The following is an 18,136-nucleotide window of genomic DNA, read 5'->3' as shown; positions in this document are numbered from 1 at the left end:
TGACATTTTTACAACTGATATTTCTATATATTTTATATAAAAATGCACTTATTATTCATAAAGATTACATAGATTTAAAAGCATTTTTTTGCTGCTCGTTTACAACTCAAAATACGAGTGAAGTGTAGAATGAAATATGATGTCTTCTCATTTCCCCTGCAAGAGGCACCCTCATCGTTGAATCAAAACGAATACATTTGGCAGACCGGTGTAAAAATTGACCTAATCTCTATGAATTAAACGTCATTTTAAGTTTTTCCCTTCTCATGATATTTTCAGGCATTTAGCCTACTCATAGCATTCATTCATTAATAAAGAACCCCCTTTGAAGATTATTCTACGACGTTACCCGGCAGTAGAAGATGGAATCGCGATTCAAACAGTACCATCTGCTAACTGAAAATATGCCCCCCAAAACGTAAATAAGCTTGACATTTATTCAGTGGAAAATCGCTCATTCATAAAAAGCTCACTGGTAGCGATCATTGTCAGTAACAACGCAAAATGCGATATAGCCCTGTGTGGAGAAGCTGCCCCGGTAAATTGTACTACTACGGTACAGTTCTAGACTACTGCTGTGTTTGTCTTGGTAGCGATTGCGTTGGTTGAATTGGATTTAACGTTCCGTTGTACGGTTTAGGCTGAAATTAATTATTTTCATGAACAGATTGACAACGTTTAGGCTGTGGCAATGAAGTTCAGGTTAGTAGTTAGATAGACTTTTGATTTCAGTAAGGGGAGTGCCGAACATTTTCTGTCGCCGTTTGACTTCCTAAACAGCTGTGTACTGTAGATGTTTTTGTAGTGTGTCTCGCGTAAGCTACAGCGTTGCAGTGAGCTACACTGGTTTGAAACCACAGGTAATGGTAATTTCACCAACAAATCGTTTACTAATGTCAGAATAAATCCTACAACGAAAATGTATATGTGAGGAATGTTTATTTTAACGATTGAAAACAGATACATCATAGACCACTGTAGTATGTGTTGCCCGGGCAACACAGGCTAATGTCATGATGCTAATACTTCAGTGAAATAGTAGACTACTGTTTCCGAAAGTAGATGTACTTCCTTAATAATATCAGCTTATATTGTACATTACACATCACAATTGTGTGTCATATCACAAAGTAAAATGAGTAAATATTTATCACCCTGGCCTCTTTGCTTGTGGCGTTTCTGCAGCTGCCTTGCAGTAAAGCTATAGTTAGCCTAGCTATCCCCCAAGTTAACAGATGCGAAACGAATGTTCTGCCAAAGGTAGTCACGCGTGTTTTCGTGACGTTAGTGACGTAAGTAGCGTCATTGACAGTGGCTAGCAAATTAGCCACCGTTAGCTTCACTTTTCGCCACAAACACTTAATTTCCACTTAAACCATGCAACGGAACGTAAATTCCAATAGAAGCAACTCAATCGCTACCAAGACGAAACTTTTGACACCTACGTTGTCTATGTAGGCCAAATATTGACTGAGTTTTAGGGGGGCAAAAAGAATAATAAAAATAATAATATTAATATATATGTGAGAGAACAAAGGTTGTGCCCTTGCCGAAGGCAAAGCACACCCAATAATAATAACTAGAGAGGATACAATTTCCCCAGAAATTGTAGGGTGTGCTTGCTTGCGTCGGTTGCACAGGGGTCTGTATATTTTATATAAAAATGCATCGGGCCTACTTATTATTTATAAAGATTACATAGATTTAAAAGCATCTTTTTTTTGCTGCTCATTTACAACTCAAAATACGAGTGAAGTGTAGAATGAAATATGATGTCTTCTCATTTCCCCTGCAAGAGGCAGCTGACAGGCTGAATCAAAACGAATACATTTGGCAGACCGGTGTTAAAATTGACCTAATCTCTATGACTTAAACGTCCTTTTAAGTTGTCCCTTCTCGTGATATTTTCAGGCATTTAGCCTACTCATATTGCATTTGTTCATTAATAAAGAACCCCCTTTGAAGATTATTCTACGACTTTACCGGCAGAAGATAGAATCGCGATTCAAACAGTACCATCTGCTAACTGAAAATATGCCCCCAAAAACGTAAATAAGCTTGACATTTATTTAGTGGAAAATCGCTCATTCTTAAAAAGCTCACTGGTAGCGATCATTGTCAGTAATAACGCAAAATGCGATATTGCCCTGTGTGGAAAAGCTGCCCCGGTAAATTCTACTACTACAGTACAGTACTAGACTACTGCTGTGTTCGTCTTGGTAGCGATTGCGTTGGTTGAATTCGATTTAACGTTCCGTTGTACGGTTTAGGCTGAAATTAATTATTTTCATGAACAGATTGACAAAGTTTAGGCTGTGGCAATGAAGTTCAGGTTAGTAGTCAGATTGTTTCAACTATTGAAAGACTTTTGAGTAAGGGGAGTGCCGAACATGTTCTGTCGCCGTTTGACTTGAACAGCTGAGGAGTTTTTGTTAGCTACTCACACTAGTGTCTCGGGGAGGCTACAGCGTTGCAGTGAGCTACACTGGTTTGAAACCACAGGTAATGGTAATTTCACCAACAAATCGTTTACTAATGTCAGAATAAATCATACAACGAAAATGTATATGTGAGGAATGTTTATTTTAACGATTGAAAACAGATACATCATAGACCACTGTAGTATGTGTTGCCCGGGCAACACAGGCTAATGTCATGATGCTAATACTTCAGTGAAATAGTAGACTACTGTTTCCGAAAGTAGATGTACTTCCTTAATAATATCAGCTTATACTGTACATTACACATCACAATTGTGTGTCATATCACAAAGTAAAATGAGTAATTAGTTATCACCCTGGCCTCTTTTCTTGTGGCGTTTCTGCAGCTGCCTTGCAGTAAAGCTATAGTTAGCCTAGCTATCCCCCAAGTTAACAGATGCGAAACGAATGTTCTGCCAAAGGTAGTCACGCGTGTTTTCGTGACGTTAGTGACGTAGTGACGTTAGTAACGTCAGTGACTGTGGCTAGCAAATTAGCCACCGTTAGCTTCACTTTTCGCCACAAAAACTTAACTTAAGCCCAAACCATGCAACGGAACGTAAATTCCAATAGAAGCAACTCAATCGCTACCAAGACGAAACTGTTGACACCTACGTTGTCTATGTAGGCCAAATATTGACTGAGTTTTAGGGGGGCAAAAAGAATAAAAAAAATAATAATAATATATATGTGAGAGAACAAAGGTTGTGCCCTTGCCGAAGGCAAAGCACACCCAATAATATATATGTGAGAGAACAAAGGTTGTGCCCTTGCCGAAGGCAAAGCACACCCAATTATCCTGAAAACTTTTCCTGCACGCTTGTTCTCAGGCAAAAAAATAAATTTCAACAGCGCCTGGTATGGTAGCAGAAGCCGGCTAAAATACTCCATCCATGCAGACGCTGCATTCTGCTAAAAGTTCCGAGCACCCTCCTCTGCTGTAGACTCGACCTTTACGCTCAGTGGATTTTGCGATTGGAAGCATGCAGTCGAGACTGGGAAAGGACTCAACAAACATGCATCATCAAAAGAACACCAGCTCTGTGAAGCTATGTGGAGAGATAAGGAGAGACGTGTTCAGATGGGTACAGAAATTGCTTCGTTGGTAAATACAGAACAGTTGCAACGTAATAGATACTACCTGTCAGCTACCTGACAGGTAGTACTACCTATCATTGATGCCATTGACTTCCTTACAGTAAACCAGCTACTTTTAGAGGGGACAATGATGGTTTTGATAGTATGTCTGAAGATGGCAGTGGCCTATTTTGTCTATTTGTTTGTGACCTATTTTGTCCTTGTTTGAATACACTTTAAGGAAAGATCCTGTCTTGGCCAGAATAGCACAGTCCATTCCACACAACGCTAGATACACTAGCCATGATATTCAGAACAACATAATCGACATTGAGTACTATGGTCACAGAGCAGATTGGGAAAGAGGTTGGCGAGTCGTTTTACACTATAAAAATGGATGGAACGAGAGACCCTACAGGGACAGAAAATATTTCCATAATTGTGAGTTTTGACCATACGAGCCAACTGAGCGTCTTCTGATCATTTCCACGACTGAGAAGGGGGATGCAGCTACATTGACAGACACATCATCACATCGTCTTCCCAGATGCCTTCAAAACAGCTGTAGTAAAGCCCCTATTAAAGAAACCCAAATTGGATAACAGTATACTTGCAAATTACAGACCAATATCAAACCTTCCATTTATTAGTAAGGTACTGGAAAAGATAGTATTAGTCCAATTAAATTCTTTTCTTGAAGAAAAAAACATCCTGGAAGTCAGGTTTCAGGAAATATCACAGTACTGAAACTGCTCACCAAAATAATTAGCGACCTCAGACTAAACTCTGATGCAAATAAAGCCTTATCCTGTTAGATCTCAGTGCAGCATTTGATACCATTGATCACAACATCCTAATCAATAGACTGGAAAAGCTTATTAGGTTCACAGATAGTTTATTGAACTGGATGAAATCATATATCAGAGGAAGGAAGTTTTATGTTAGTTTAGGAGACCATAGGTCCAAGAAACATGAGAACTGCTACGGGGTTGCTCAAGGAAGCTGCTTAGGTCCATTACTTTTTTCTCTTTATATGTTACCACTCTGCGACATAATCAGAGAACATAACATAGATTTCCATAGCTATGCGGATGACACACAACTATATATATCCACTGAACCCAACGATGCAACAGCCATAAATTCCATTACCAACTGCTTGTCGGCAAGAAACAAATGGATGAATGATAACTTTCTTAAATTAAATGAAGACAAAACTGAAGTCCTACTATGTGGCAACAAATCCAAAAGAGAGATGCTAACTAAGAATCTAGGAGGTTTAACCCCCTGGCTTAAACCAGAGGTGACAAGTTTCGGTGTAATCCTGGACTCAGATTTAAATTTCAACTCTCACATTAATAAAGTGACCAAAACAGCTTTATTCACCTGAGGAATACAGCGAAGGTACGACCATTCATAAACCAAAATGATGCAGAGAAGTTCATTCATGCTTATAGATCCAGCCGACTGGACTACTGTAACGCACTTTTCGCTAGGGATGGGCGATACCAATCATTTTCTTTTCGATCCGATACCAAGTACTTGAAAAAATAGTTCCCATTGACTTTCTTATTTAAGTACATTTCTATACTATACGGCCTACAACTATTATAAAAATATTCTAAAATCCCAGGTAGGATCGATATTTCAAATTGAGAATCGATCCTTTTGATACAATGCCAGTATCGAAAATATCGATACTTTAGGATCGATCCGCCCATCCCTACTTTTCGCTGGTCTTCCCAAGAAAACCACTGAAAGACTACACTCATTCAAAATTCGGAAGCTAGATTATTAACCAAAACTAAAAGGAGAGAACACATTATTCTTGTCCTAGCTACTTTACACTGGCTCCCTGTTACCTTCAGAATTGACTTTAAGGTCCTTTTCCTCACATACAAAGATCTAAACGGACAAGGACCTAGCTACATTGCTAACTCTCTTATAAACTACACACCAGCTAGAACACTGCGATCATCAAATGCAGGCCTATTAGAGGTCACCAGAAGCAGTCATAAGAAGATTGGTGATACGGCCTTTGTCAATTACGCCCCAAAACTATAGAACAAATTACCCATAAATATTAGGGAAGCAAACACGCTAAACATTTTCAAAAGACAGCTTAAAACCTATCTTTTTACCAAAGCATTTAACTAATTTTATCTCAGAAGGGTTTTACTACTTTTATTTATTTATTATAATTTTTTATAGTTTTATTACTGAGAGACTGCAGATAGATTCCTTGAGGGTTTAGGTTGGTTGAGGGGCAGTTCTATGGGCGTATGTGAAGCCCTCTGTGACATGCTTGCGTGTAAAAAGGGCTATACAAATAAATTTGATTTGATAGATTGCGGCCAGTCTGGGTTGTTATATGTTTTGGAAACTACAAAGGCAGCTCGAGTCCAAGACGGATTCGAGAGACCGCAGATAGATTGCAGCTAGTCTGGGTTGTTATATGTTTTGGAAACTGCAAAGGCAGCTCGAGTCTAAGACGGACTCGAGACACCGCAAAGACAGCGGTTTATATGTGCTTTTGATTCCCGCAAAGACTGCGGCTTGTATTTTGTTTTGTTCCATTTTTATTTTTTTGTTATTTATTTGTGTTACTTTTATCACTTGTATTATTGTTTTGTTCCATTTTTATTTTTTTGTTATTTATTTGTGTTACTTTTATCACTTGTATTATTGTTTTTATTATTGTTTATTGTTTTTATTAATTTTATGCACTAGGGTTACTTCTAACCAGGTTAGAGGTTAGAATCCTTCTTTCACATTAAAACATAACTATTAGTGTATACTCACACAAAAAATGCCATAGCCATCAACACAAGAACACTCATGAATCAACAACCAACATTTAAAAGTGAGGCTTAATTGAAAAAAAAAACTTTTGTGTAGGCTTACATGTGTGGCCTACAAACACAAGCTGAACTTAGCATGTGACTGACTGCCTAGTATGCTCTGACCTTGTGCCTGTAGCCTCTGGGAGGGAGCTGCTCTGAGGTCTTGGGGTGGTGCAAGGACTTGGGTCTATTTCCACCTGATCCTGTTTGCTCAGCTTTTTGAAGAAGTCTGCTATGTCACCCTTTCTTTTAATGTTTGAAGTGAAAAAGTGAAGCAAAAAAATAACATGTAGGCCTACACATCCAATTACCCACATTTGAGTCCAATCTCAATCTTAAACATAGCCAATCAAAATACCAGCCTTTAAGTTACTAGATCATGGCTAGCCCTTCTCTGAAATACGTATTTCAAACAAGCATTACACAATAGCAAACAGGGTAGCTATCTGCCTGCAGTCTTCTGTAACATGAATAGATTGATAAGGCATCTCATCAAGGAATCTTAGCAGTTAAAGTACAAAAATAGTGTAGCGACCCACACAGAAAGATGTGTGTAATATGTTAGGCTGTTAGTTGGTTGTTTACCAGTAGTGTGCGCGGGGTCCGACATGCCAATCAACCTGCTGTCTGCCAATCGGGAATGCCCGGAATGTTCGAATGCCGGGCATCTTGGTGGTTGGCGAAGGTGCATTGAGGGGGGATGGCACATTCAAAGTTTAGACCAGGTTTAGCGTCTGTTCTTTCTGTTATGTCTGGGTTTCACAAGAGACGGTCACTATTGTTTTGTGGGCTACCTTTCTTTTATTTAGTGTGGGCTAGGGCCAAACCGCTGTTTGCCTTACTAGTAGCTTGTGTACCGTGTGGTTAATAAACGTCAAATCGGGAACTTCATCTTATGCCTGGACGATTGTTCTTTTCTGACCTAGTCAGGTCATTACAATAGATTTCAAATGGCTAAATGATACTGTTGTTGTTTTAAAAGTGTACTATATAAATGAAAATGAAATCGAATCAACTACACCACAGTAGGAACAAACTGCGCTGTTAGCTACTAAGGTAGTGCTAAGTGCTAAACATCAGATTCAGATAAGACATTTCTCTTATCTGAATCTGTTATGGAACCAAATAGCCAATATGAATCTTTTTCTCGGGCTCTGCGGCCCAGCAACTCTACTTTCATAACATTTTGTTCAGGAAGCCTCAAACAAACCCAATGCTAAACCTTAAAACGCTAACAAATATGATGCTATTGTCTTCCGTCGCTGGCGCTGTATCAGACACTGGTGTAGTGATTTGTGACTGATTGGTGAACTGTGGAAATATCCTCGATTGAAAAAGCGCGCTGCCATATGTCAAAAGAAATGCTTCTTTTAACAAGATAAATTAAATGTCAATCAGCAACCAATTGCCAGGGATAGCGAATTACATTTTGGGGTGGCACCTGGGGTGCCCAGTCCGATATCAGGGGGGTCCAGTGCAACCCTGGCCACCCCTCTGGCTCCGTGACTGCCTACTTGCCTCAGGGGGAATGTCCCTGTACTTACTGTAAGTCACTCTGGATAAGCGCGTCTACTAAATGTAAATGTAATGAAGCGACTCTTAGATCAACGCTGGACTGGTCATCTTGGCATGGTCTCTTATATCTATTATAAGACCATTTGATGACCTTGCCACCCTTTTGCGCAAAGTCAACAGCACCACAGCCTATCCCAAAGACGTGCGAGTTGAAGCAACAGGTTTACTGCAGGCCATGTCTGAACCAAGTTTCAGATTCATCGTCGAGATGGCGCACAAAATCTTGTCATATCTCGCCCCTCCTAACACAATGCTACAGGCAGAGAACATGGATCTGTTTACAGGTTTGCAACTTGTAAATTCAGCATGTACATGTATTGAAAATCTGCGCTCTGAGACAGAATTCATGGCACTCTTCCAGTGCTGCAAGGATGCAACAGAAGAGTCCGCACCAAAGAGACAGCACACAGTAAACACATCCTTTGCTATGTATGTAGTTGAGGAAAGAATTACATACGAAGATCCCAACAACGAAACTGAGCTGCACAGGCTGTATTGATGCAGTTTGTGGGGAGATGGAGTGTTTTGGCGAACGTGACTGACTGTATGCTAATGAATGTGCTCAAATCTCTCGACCCAGAGGATTCTACTTTGTTGGATGTATCCATAGTGAAACCTTTACTGGACCTTTCTAATACAGCCATTGTGGAGTCAGAATATACAGTGGCTCACTGGTTCCTAAGTGAGCAAATGAAGGTCTCGTCCCCACCTGACGGGGGTAAATAGACGATGAAAAAAGTTCTAAAACACTTCCACAAACCTCTCGAAGCAACGCAGAGCGTGATGACAGCGCTGAAACACAAGTTGACTTTTGGTGCAAGCACTGCACTCTGTGAGAACTCTTTTTTCATACTAAAGAACATTCTTACAGACCATCGTCTCAGCATGCTTCATCGACGAAAGGCCAATTTAATTAAGTCGCTCCATTGACAAGCGTTAACTTCCTTGAAGGCGGGTACTCTGATGAAGTTTAAAACTATTGGATCTGCCCAGAGCCACTCTGATCTGCCATAACCAATCGCTAGCGTTCGCCTTAGCCAACTCATTCACCACTACTGTAACGGAGCTAGCTGCCGTAGCTGGAAAATCCCTGGAAAATCCCGAAGCCCGTGGGGAGGAGGACCACAACATCATGGTCAGTACCGGTCCTAGCACATTTAGCGCCCTAGGCAAAATTGATCACGAGCGCAAATCGGGGTGCCACCCCACCCCCAGGGGTGCCACCCCCCTAACCACCACAGGGACATATGACGTGGCGCGGTTGGCACCCTTTGCTGGTAGTGCGGCAGGTTTAATTAATGGATGCACTTCGGAAAATGCCGCCCCCCTCTTCATGCCGCCCTAGGCGGCTGCCTATGTCGGAAGGACCGGCCTTGATCATGGCCACCAACAAAACTTAGCAAAGATTGTTCTTGGTCCGGCTTTAACTGAACTGCCGCCATTACTGAACTACAACTCAAACTAGCGAACGACATCAACACCATCGTTCTCAGCCACTCCCTCTGTTCGCTGGACCTACAAAAATGTTGTTTCCAAAAACCGACTAACACCGAAATCCCAGACCTAGTACAGAAGCAAAATCAAAATTGAGCGGAAGTACGTAGGAGGGCAGAGCCAGGCTAGGCTAGTTGTCCATGACTTACCTGTTTCAAATACAATCTGTTATACGTGTAGTCAGGGTTTGGGGGGTGACCTAGTGGTCACCCTGTGTTCTTTTCACGGCAGCGCTCAGCTGAAGCGCATCTTTCTATCAGCACCTTTTCCCTCCTTCTCACCACCTGTTGTGTGCTGTTTATGCATCTTATAAATATCCTCTGTTCCCCTCCTTCTTTGGTGAGCCGCTTTCCTACCCTTCCCTGGATTAACTGGACTGCCCTCCCGATCTCAGACTCCCTTTTCTTGACAACGTATATTACAGATCACCCTTTGGATTTACCTTCTACGGCTTCACTTGCCGTTTTGTTTCCCGAGCCTTCTGCTGATTTTCAGTTGTTCATTAAAGGTCACATGACATGAAAACTTAACTTTAGGAGGTTATTTAACATTAACATGAGTTCCCATAGCCTGCCTTTGGTACCCCAGTGGCTAGAAATTTCGATAGGTGTAAACCAAGCCCTGGGTATTCTTCTCCGCTTTTGAGAAAATGAAAGCTCAAACGTTCGGTTTTGAAATCCGCTCCTTGTGATGTCACAAGGAGGAAGGTTACCTCCCCTCTCTCTGCTTTGCCCGCCCAGAGAATCTGGCCCGCCCATAAGAAACTGAGCTACGACCATGCAAGTGTTTTTGTCCTCGAGAGACATCATGGCTTGCAAATGTAGAAGCATTACATTTGCTCAGTTTGGATTGTACAAAGGAAAGCAAAAGTATTTTTACAGTTATTCCTTCATCCGAGCCTCTGAAGATCAGTGAAGTGTTCATTTTATTTTCTCTGGAAATGCGCCGACACAACTTCCCAAAGTTTTGTATGTTTGCGCCAAACATTTCAGCCACTACAGGTCTTGCTGAAATTAAATTCTGGATCAGTACTAACTCTCTTAAGTCCAGCTACAAACATCGGACAAGTAAGTTAACTAACACTATATCATTTTGTTGCTTTACTGTATATGGTTCCTAGCTTGCTACCCTTAGAATGTGTCTGTAATTAGCTCTGCAGCTAAAAGCTGAGTTACTGTCGCTAATGTAAAGGTAGCTAGCTAGTATGTGTGTGAATACACACACTGTAACGTGAGTGTTGTACACTTCTTTGTTATTTGGATAACTGTTCTGCTGTTGGTGTTATGGCGCGCGCGATATCTGCCTTTCCCCTCATTAAAATGACTGAATGTGCACCTCTGCAAACCAGGGTGATCAGATGAGAATGGGCAAATTCAAGGCATCTTAGAGGCAACGGCGCTACGAGCCATTGCGATACATCCATTGTAAACATTAGCGAATGGCGCCGCCTCTCTCCTCCTCATTAGCATTTAAAGCTACAGAAACAGCGCGTCTTGAGGAAAGCTCATTGTGGGACTGCTCATAGTGGTTGTAATTATGCACCAAGGCTGAATTTCGGGAAAGAGACTTCAGATACAGTATTAGGGGACCACTAAGGCCTATATAAAAGCATCCAAAAACAGCATGTCATGTGACCTTTAATAAACTTTACGTTCCGCACTCTGCATTTGGGTCCTCCTTGTAGCCAGACGTGACAGTAGACCTGTATGAATTCTATGAGGGGCCGTCTAGGACATAACTATTGAGATACTCTCACACTCACTACTGAGACACTCTCACACATACTAATGAAACACTCTTACATTCACTATTGAAACGCTCTCACACTCACTACTGAAACACTCACACATACAGTTAGGTCCATAAATATTTGGACATTGACACCATTTTCATCATTTTGGCTCTGTATACCACCACAATGGATTTGAAATGAAACAATCAAGATGTGCTTTAAGTGCAGACTTTCAGCTTTAATTTCAGGGTATTTACATCCAAATCAGGTGAACGGTGTAGGAATTACAACACATTTTATATGTGGCCCCCCCCTTTTTAAGGGACCAAAAATAATTGGACAAACTAACATAATCATAAATCTAATTGTCACTTTTAATACTTGCTTGCAAATCCTTTGCAGTCAATGACAGCCTGAAGTCTGGAACCCATAGACATCACCAGACGCTGGGTTTCGTCCCTGGTGATGCTCTGCCAGGCCTCTACTGCAACTGTCTTCAGTTCCTGCTTGTTCTTGGGGCATTTTCCCTTCAGTTTTGTCTTTAGCAAGTGAAATGCATGCTCAATTGGATTTAGGTCAGGTGATTGACTTGGCCATTGCAGAACATTCCACTTCTTTGCCTTAAAAAACTCTTTGGTTGCTTTCGCAGTATGCTTTGGGTCATTGTCCATCTGCACTGTGAAGCGCCGTCCTATGAGTTCTGAAGCATTTGGCTGAATCTGAGCAGATAATATTGCCCGAAACACTTCAGAATTCATCCTACTGCTTTTGTCAGCAGTCACATCATCGATAAATACAAGGGAACCAGTTCCATTGGCAGCCATACATGCCCACGCCATAACACTACCTCCACCATGCTTCACTCATGAGGTGGTATGCTTTGGATCATGAGCAGTTCCTTCCCTTCTCCATACTCTTCTCTTCCCATCATTCTGGTACAAGTTGATCTTGGTCTCATCTGTCCATAGGATGTTGTTCCAGAACTGTACAGGCTCTTTTAGATGTTTTTTGGCAAACTCTAATCTGGTCTTCCTGTTTTTGAGACTCACCAATGGTTTACATCTTGTGGTGAACCCTCTGTATTTACTCTGGTGAAGTCTTCTCTTAATTGTTGACTTTGACACAGATACGCCTACCTCCTGGAGAGTGTTCTTGATCTGGCCAACTGTTGTGAAGGGGTTTTTCTTCACCAGGGAAAGAATTCTTCTGTCATCCACCACAGTTTTTTTCCGTGGTCTTCCGGGTCTTTTGGTGTTGCTGAGCTCACCAGTGCGTTCTTTCTTTTAAAAAATGTACCAAACAGTTGATTTGGCCACACCTAATGTTTTTGCTATCTCTCTGATAGGTTTGTTTTGATTTTTCAGCCTAACGATGGTTTGCTTCACTGATGGTGACAGCTCTTTGGACTTTATTGAGAGTTGACAGCAACAGATTCCAAACACAAATATCATACTTGAAATGAACTCTAGACCTTTTATCTGCTCCTTGTCAATGAAATAACGAACTCCCATGAGGGAATAACATACACCTGGCCATGGAACAGCTGAGCAGCTAATTGTCCAATTACTTTTGGTCCCTTAAAAAAGGGGGGGCCACATATCAAATGTGTTGTAATTCCTACACCGTTCACCTGATCTGGATGTAAATACCCTGAAATTAAAGCTGAAAGTCTGCACTTAAAGCACATCTTGATTGTTTCATTTCAAATCCATTGTGGTGGTATACAGAGCCAAAATGATGAAAATTGTGTCAATGTCCAAATATTTATGGACCAAACTGTACATACATACTCAGTAAACCTGTGCACGCTCATATATAAAACATTATACATACTTGTCTGAAACACTTACACATACATATGAGAAACACACACGCATACATATATACTTCTGTGTCATATACACATACATATGAAATGCTAACATGCATACAAGTGAAAAATTTATACGTATCTATCTGAAAAACTCATGCATGCACATATGAAAATGCATATATATATATATATTGTTGAACACTTATACATTCATAACTGAATCTCTTGCATATGATTACAAAGATATAAAAAGTTTAGATATATGTGCAAGTGTTTCACATATATTTGTATAAATGTTTCAAATGTGTATGTATACGTTTTTCAGTTATATGTATGTATGCTCTTACATGAGGATGTGCAAGCGTTTCACATGTATTCATACAAGTAATTTCAGTAGTGACCGTGAGAGCGTTTCAATAGTGAATGTAAGAGCGTTTCAGTAGTATGTATGAATGAAATTTCAAGGTCAAGGTCGTCAATTACACCGGAAGGCGGAAGCAAAGAGTGCAGGTTTTGAACAGCGGCAAAGTGCCAATCTTAGCCAACGGTCAATGGTGTGGCAGCGAGTAAGAGCGTGACATTTACATTTTTGTGATTGAATATGAAGGTGCAACTATTTTGATCAGTCTGCAGGCCTTATTTGTAATTGCCAATGGCGATGACATCGTTGATTTTTTAAATAGGGTGCTGCACTGAGATGAATGCCTACAGCAAGTCCCAGGAGAAGAGAGATTTTTTAGAGAGCTTGAGGACCACATCATTACCCTGAATTCTATGCTGTCTATGGTTCGCTCTAGGGAAGGACCTGATGGAGAGACAGTTGTTTTTTTGGAGTCAATATGTTTTTGTTTGAATAGGTTTGGTAACTTTAGAACAAGAAGAAGAGTTCAAGAAAACTGCCTTCCTACGGTTCCACCTACAGCCAGAAATGGCCTTCCATGTCGCCCACGATATAATTTAACAATTGAGTAATTTAACCAGTGCATGCGACTCGGTTTTAACTGGCAGGGAATTGCTTCTTTTTTTGGAATTAGCCATCGGACTGTGTTCAGACATGGTGTTGGACCTTTGGAATACACGTCCTTGAGCAATTAAGAACTGACATCAACCATTAGGGAGATTTCCACGAGTACCCCGAATGCTGGTGAGAGAGTTATTGGAAGTCTACGGGTTCGCGGAAGCCGTATCCAGCGCTGGAGGATCAGTCAAATTCTGCAGGAGATTGATCCTGTCAAACGGTCATTGAGATGCAATCAAGCCATTCGGCGAAGGGTTTACAGTGTGCAAACTCCAAACGAGTTATGGTATGTGTGCTATGGGCCATTGACAGGTCTATTTGTAATACAAAAATATAGTATAAAAGTATACCGCGGTTGAAACGGTATAGCCAAATCTCTCCGGGTAGGCACATTTCTACCGTCGTACGGTATATACCGTCATACCACCCAGCCCTAGTGAACGGCCAAATATCATCAATATTCAAAATGATTTACTTTGTTATCTATCATGAGGCCAATCTCTGAGTGTGTGTGATCAACACGATCATTTTGATCACCATATTTTACATAGAAGTGATCGTGTTTATCACACACACTCGGGAGATTGGCCACATGATGGCTAACAAGATAAACAAGTAGAACATTTTGAATATTGTTGATATTTGGCTGTTCACCATGAGTGAATTGTTTTATTTCTCAATGGAAATCTTGCCTGGCTATCAGTTGGGGAAGCCAGCTACACTATAACTGAAACTAATGGAAATAACACAAAAATATAACCTTTTTTTAACCTTAGGGTTCATTAAGATCTCGCAACAATATTTCTGCCCCATAGAGATGGACCACTTGTATGATGTGACCCTACATAATTCTCTGTGTTTTTCCAGGATTGTAACAGCTGTCACTTCTTTCTTTTATACAGGCATATTGACGGGAACCATAAATTGGGGAGGTGGAGAATGGTGTTCCATGGCTGTGTGGATGGGTACAGTCGCACCATCATATACCTTCAGTGCCTCAACAATAACAGGGCATCAAGTGTTTTGAACCTGTTTCAGCAGGGCGTATCTGACTTTGGACTGCCTTCAAGAGTACGGAGCGACCATGGAAGGGAAATAATAGAGGTTGCCCGATTTATGCTGAACAGTAGAGGGTTGAATAGAAGAAGCATGATCATGGGGCGCAGCGTACACAACCAAAGAATAGAGAGGCTATGGGAAGAATAAACCGAGTCGTTTCATACTACTTCTTTGACTTATTTACCTTTATGGAAAATGAAGGCATACTTGACTCTCTTTGTGATCTTCATTTATTTTGTTTGCATTACATTTATTTACCTCGGGTTCGAAGGGCAGTCAGAGAATTCAGGATTCAATGGAATAACCATGGACTCTCTACCCAAGGAAGCCAAACCCCATTGCAATTGTGGCATAGAGGTGTTGTCAGTCATATTGGAAGCAACAACACAGCTACAGGTGGTGTGTTTCAGATTGATGAACATTTAGGCACTGATAATGGTGAACCACTACCTGCAGTAGAGAGCAGGAATAATATTGAGGTTCCTGAAAACGGTGTTCATGTAAGCAACAGTACCATGCAAGAAATTCAAGAATTAATTGACCCATTAATGAATGATGGAAATCATGGAATACAATTATTTCTGTCTCTTTTAAATTTTTTGCAAGCAAGACATCCCAGAGGACTAAGTGAATGATTCTCTTACTAGTGTGTAAAGTTGAGTTGGCTCTTAGCCTAAGCATTTCTCTACTGATATTGATTTTGCAAGTTGATGACTAGTATGTGACAATAAACTTGATCTTGAATGAAGAGATTGGGCTATTATTTCATAACAAACATTTATTGATAAACATTTATTTTCCAGGTTTTACTTATTGCAGAAGTCAGGCTTACTCAGTTAGCCAGCTTTGTGAAATACACCCTCAGCTCATTCAACAAATAAACTTCACAATAAAAGAAACATTCAAAAAGTTAACTTTAGGAGCTGCTGGGTGGCTTGTCCCGTTGATTTGCGGTTGCGGTGTTTGGACAAGCGTCACGGTCTGGTATCAAATCTAGACCGTGCCATATAATACTGCCCAACATGAAAAATAAATTTCTCGAGTGGCTCCATTCTTAGAACATTAATGTAAAACAAACAACAGGACAAATGTAAGCCCTTACTAGGATAAATTAAATTAGGTTAAATTGCTCAATTGTTAAATTATATTGTGGGCGACATGGTAGGCCATTTCTGGCTGTAGGTGGAACCGGAGGAAGGCAGTTTTCTTGAACTCTTCTTCTTGTTCTAAAGTTACCAAACCTATTCAAACAAAAACATATTGACTCCAAAAAAACAACTGTCTCTCCATCAGGTCCTTCCCTAGAGCGAACCATAGACAGCATAGAATTCAGGGTAATGATGTGGTCCTCAAGCTCTCTAAAAAATCTCTCTTCTCCTGGGACTTGCTGTAGGCATTCATCGCAGCGCAGCACCCTATTTAAAAAATCAACAATGTCATCGTGATTGGCAATTACAAATAAGGCCTGCAGACCGATCAAAATAGTTAAAAGTTGCACCTTCATATTCAATCACAAAAATGTAAATGTCACGCTCTTACTCGCTGCCACACCATTGACCGTTGGCTAAGATTGGCACTTTGCCGCTGTTCAAAACCTGCACTCTTTGCTTCCGCCTTCCGGTGTAACTGACGACCTTGACCTTGAAATTTCATTCATACATACTACTGAAACGCTCTTACATTCACTATTGAAACGCTCTCACGGTCACTACTTAAATTACTTGTATGAATACATGTGAAACGCTTGCACATCCTCATGTAAGAGCATACATATAACTGAAAAACGTATACATACATATTTGAAACATTTATACAAATATATGTGAAACACTTGCACATATATCTAAACTTTTTATATCTTTGTAATCATATGCAAGAGATTCAGTTATGAATGTATAAGTGTTCAACAATATATATATATGCATTTTCATATGTGCATGCATGAGTTTTTCAGATAGATACGTATACATTTTTGACTTGTATGTATGTAAGCATTTCATATGTATGTGTATATGACACAGAGGTATATATGTATGCGTGTGTGTTTCTCATATGTATGTGTAAGTGTTTCAGACAAGTATGTATAATGTTTTATATATGAGCGTGCATAGGTTTACAGAGTATGTATGTATGTGTGAGTGTTTCAGTAGTGAGTGTGTAATGAATGTATAATACATTACAGCACAATTATAGAACTGTAATCACCAGCTGCATCACGGGCACGGCATTGTCTATAATCCCAGTTATTAATATTTGTGGCATCTTAATCACCGAATGCATCACAGGCACTGTGCACGAGTGAATACAACAACAGAAACAATGTTCGTACGACTTTATGAAGAATGCATGTCTTAAAGTAGTGTATTGTTCTTATTAAAGTTATGTCTTATGAACTTAGAAGTGTGCTCAGGCTTAAACATTGGGTCTCACACTGAATGTGGGAAGCAGGCTGTTCTTTGTGTCTCTATCTCTGCATTTTCAGAAACAACCTTGAAACCGGGTGGAGATGGCACCCGAGCAGGTGGGACGCGTAGGCAAGAACAACTCCCTGATGCACGAGAGAACAAGCTCAACCCTCTTTTCTTCTTTGTGTTTTAATTGCACTGTATATGATATGCTGGGGCAGGGAAAGATAGCCAGTTGGACTTTGTGAACCAGCCCAAACTCTGTTGCGGGTACGGAAACTTAGACAACCACAGAGCTCTGTACTTGTTGATTTTTTCTGCTGCATTAAAGCTGATATTATCTGACCTCTGTGACTCCAGACCACTCTTTCTAGAACACAGATTTGTGTCATTGAATACCATCATTACATATTGGAATAGACACAAAGATTCTGAATCCTTCATGTGAGAGCGTTTCAATAGTGAATGTAAGAGTGTTTCATTAGTATGTGTGAGAGTGTCTCAATAGTTATGTCCTAGACGGCCCCTCATAGAATTCATTCAATGCTCATTTGGAAGATAATTAAGATAATTATCAGATAATATTTAATTTGTGCCCCCCCCAAAACAATGGCATGCCTGTCCTTGAATTTGTGTCTGG

General features: G+C 40.4%; 1 protein-coding gene across 2 annotated transcripts in view; it reads right to left on the bottom strand.

Annotated features, from left to right (window-relative positions):
• Positions 1-18,136, bottom strand: part of mcc (MCC regulator of WNT signaling pathway) — a 348,154-nt gene that overhangs the window by 116,739 nt on the left and 213,279 nt on the right. The gene's annotated exons all lie outside the window — the stretch shown is intronic.

The sequence above is a fragment of the Osmerus mordax genome, chromosome 14 (assembly GCF_038355195.1).
Source record: "Osmerus mordax isolate fOsmMor3 chromosome 14, fOsmMor3.pri, whole genome shotgun sequence".
In the NCBI taxonomy this organism is placed as follows: domain Eukaryota; kingdom Metazoa; phylum Chordata; class Actinopteri; order Osmeriformes; family Osmeridae; genus Osmerus; species Osmerus mordax.
The sequence above is the reverse complement of the archived record's forward strand: the minus strand, read 5'-3'. Positions and strand labels throughout refer to the sequence as shown.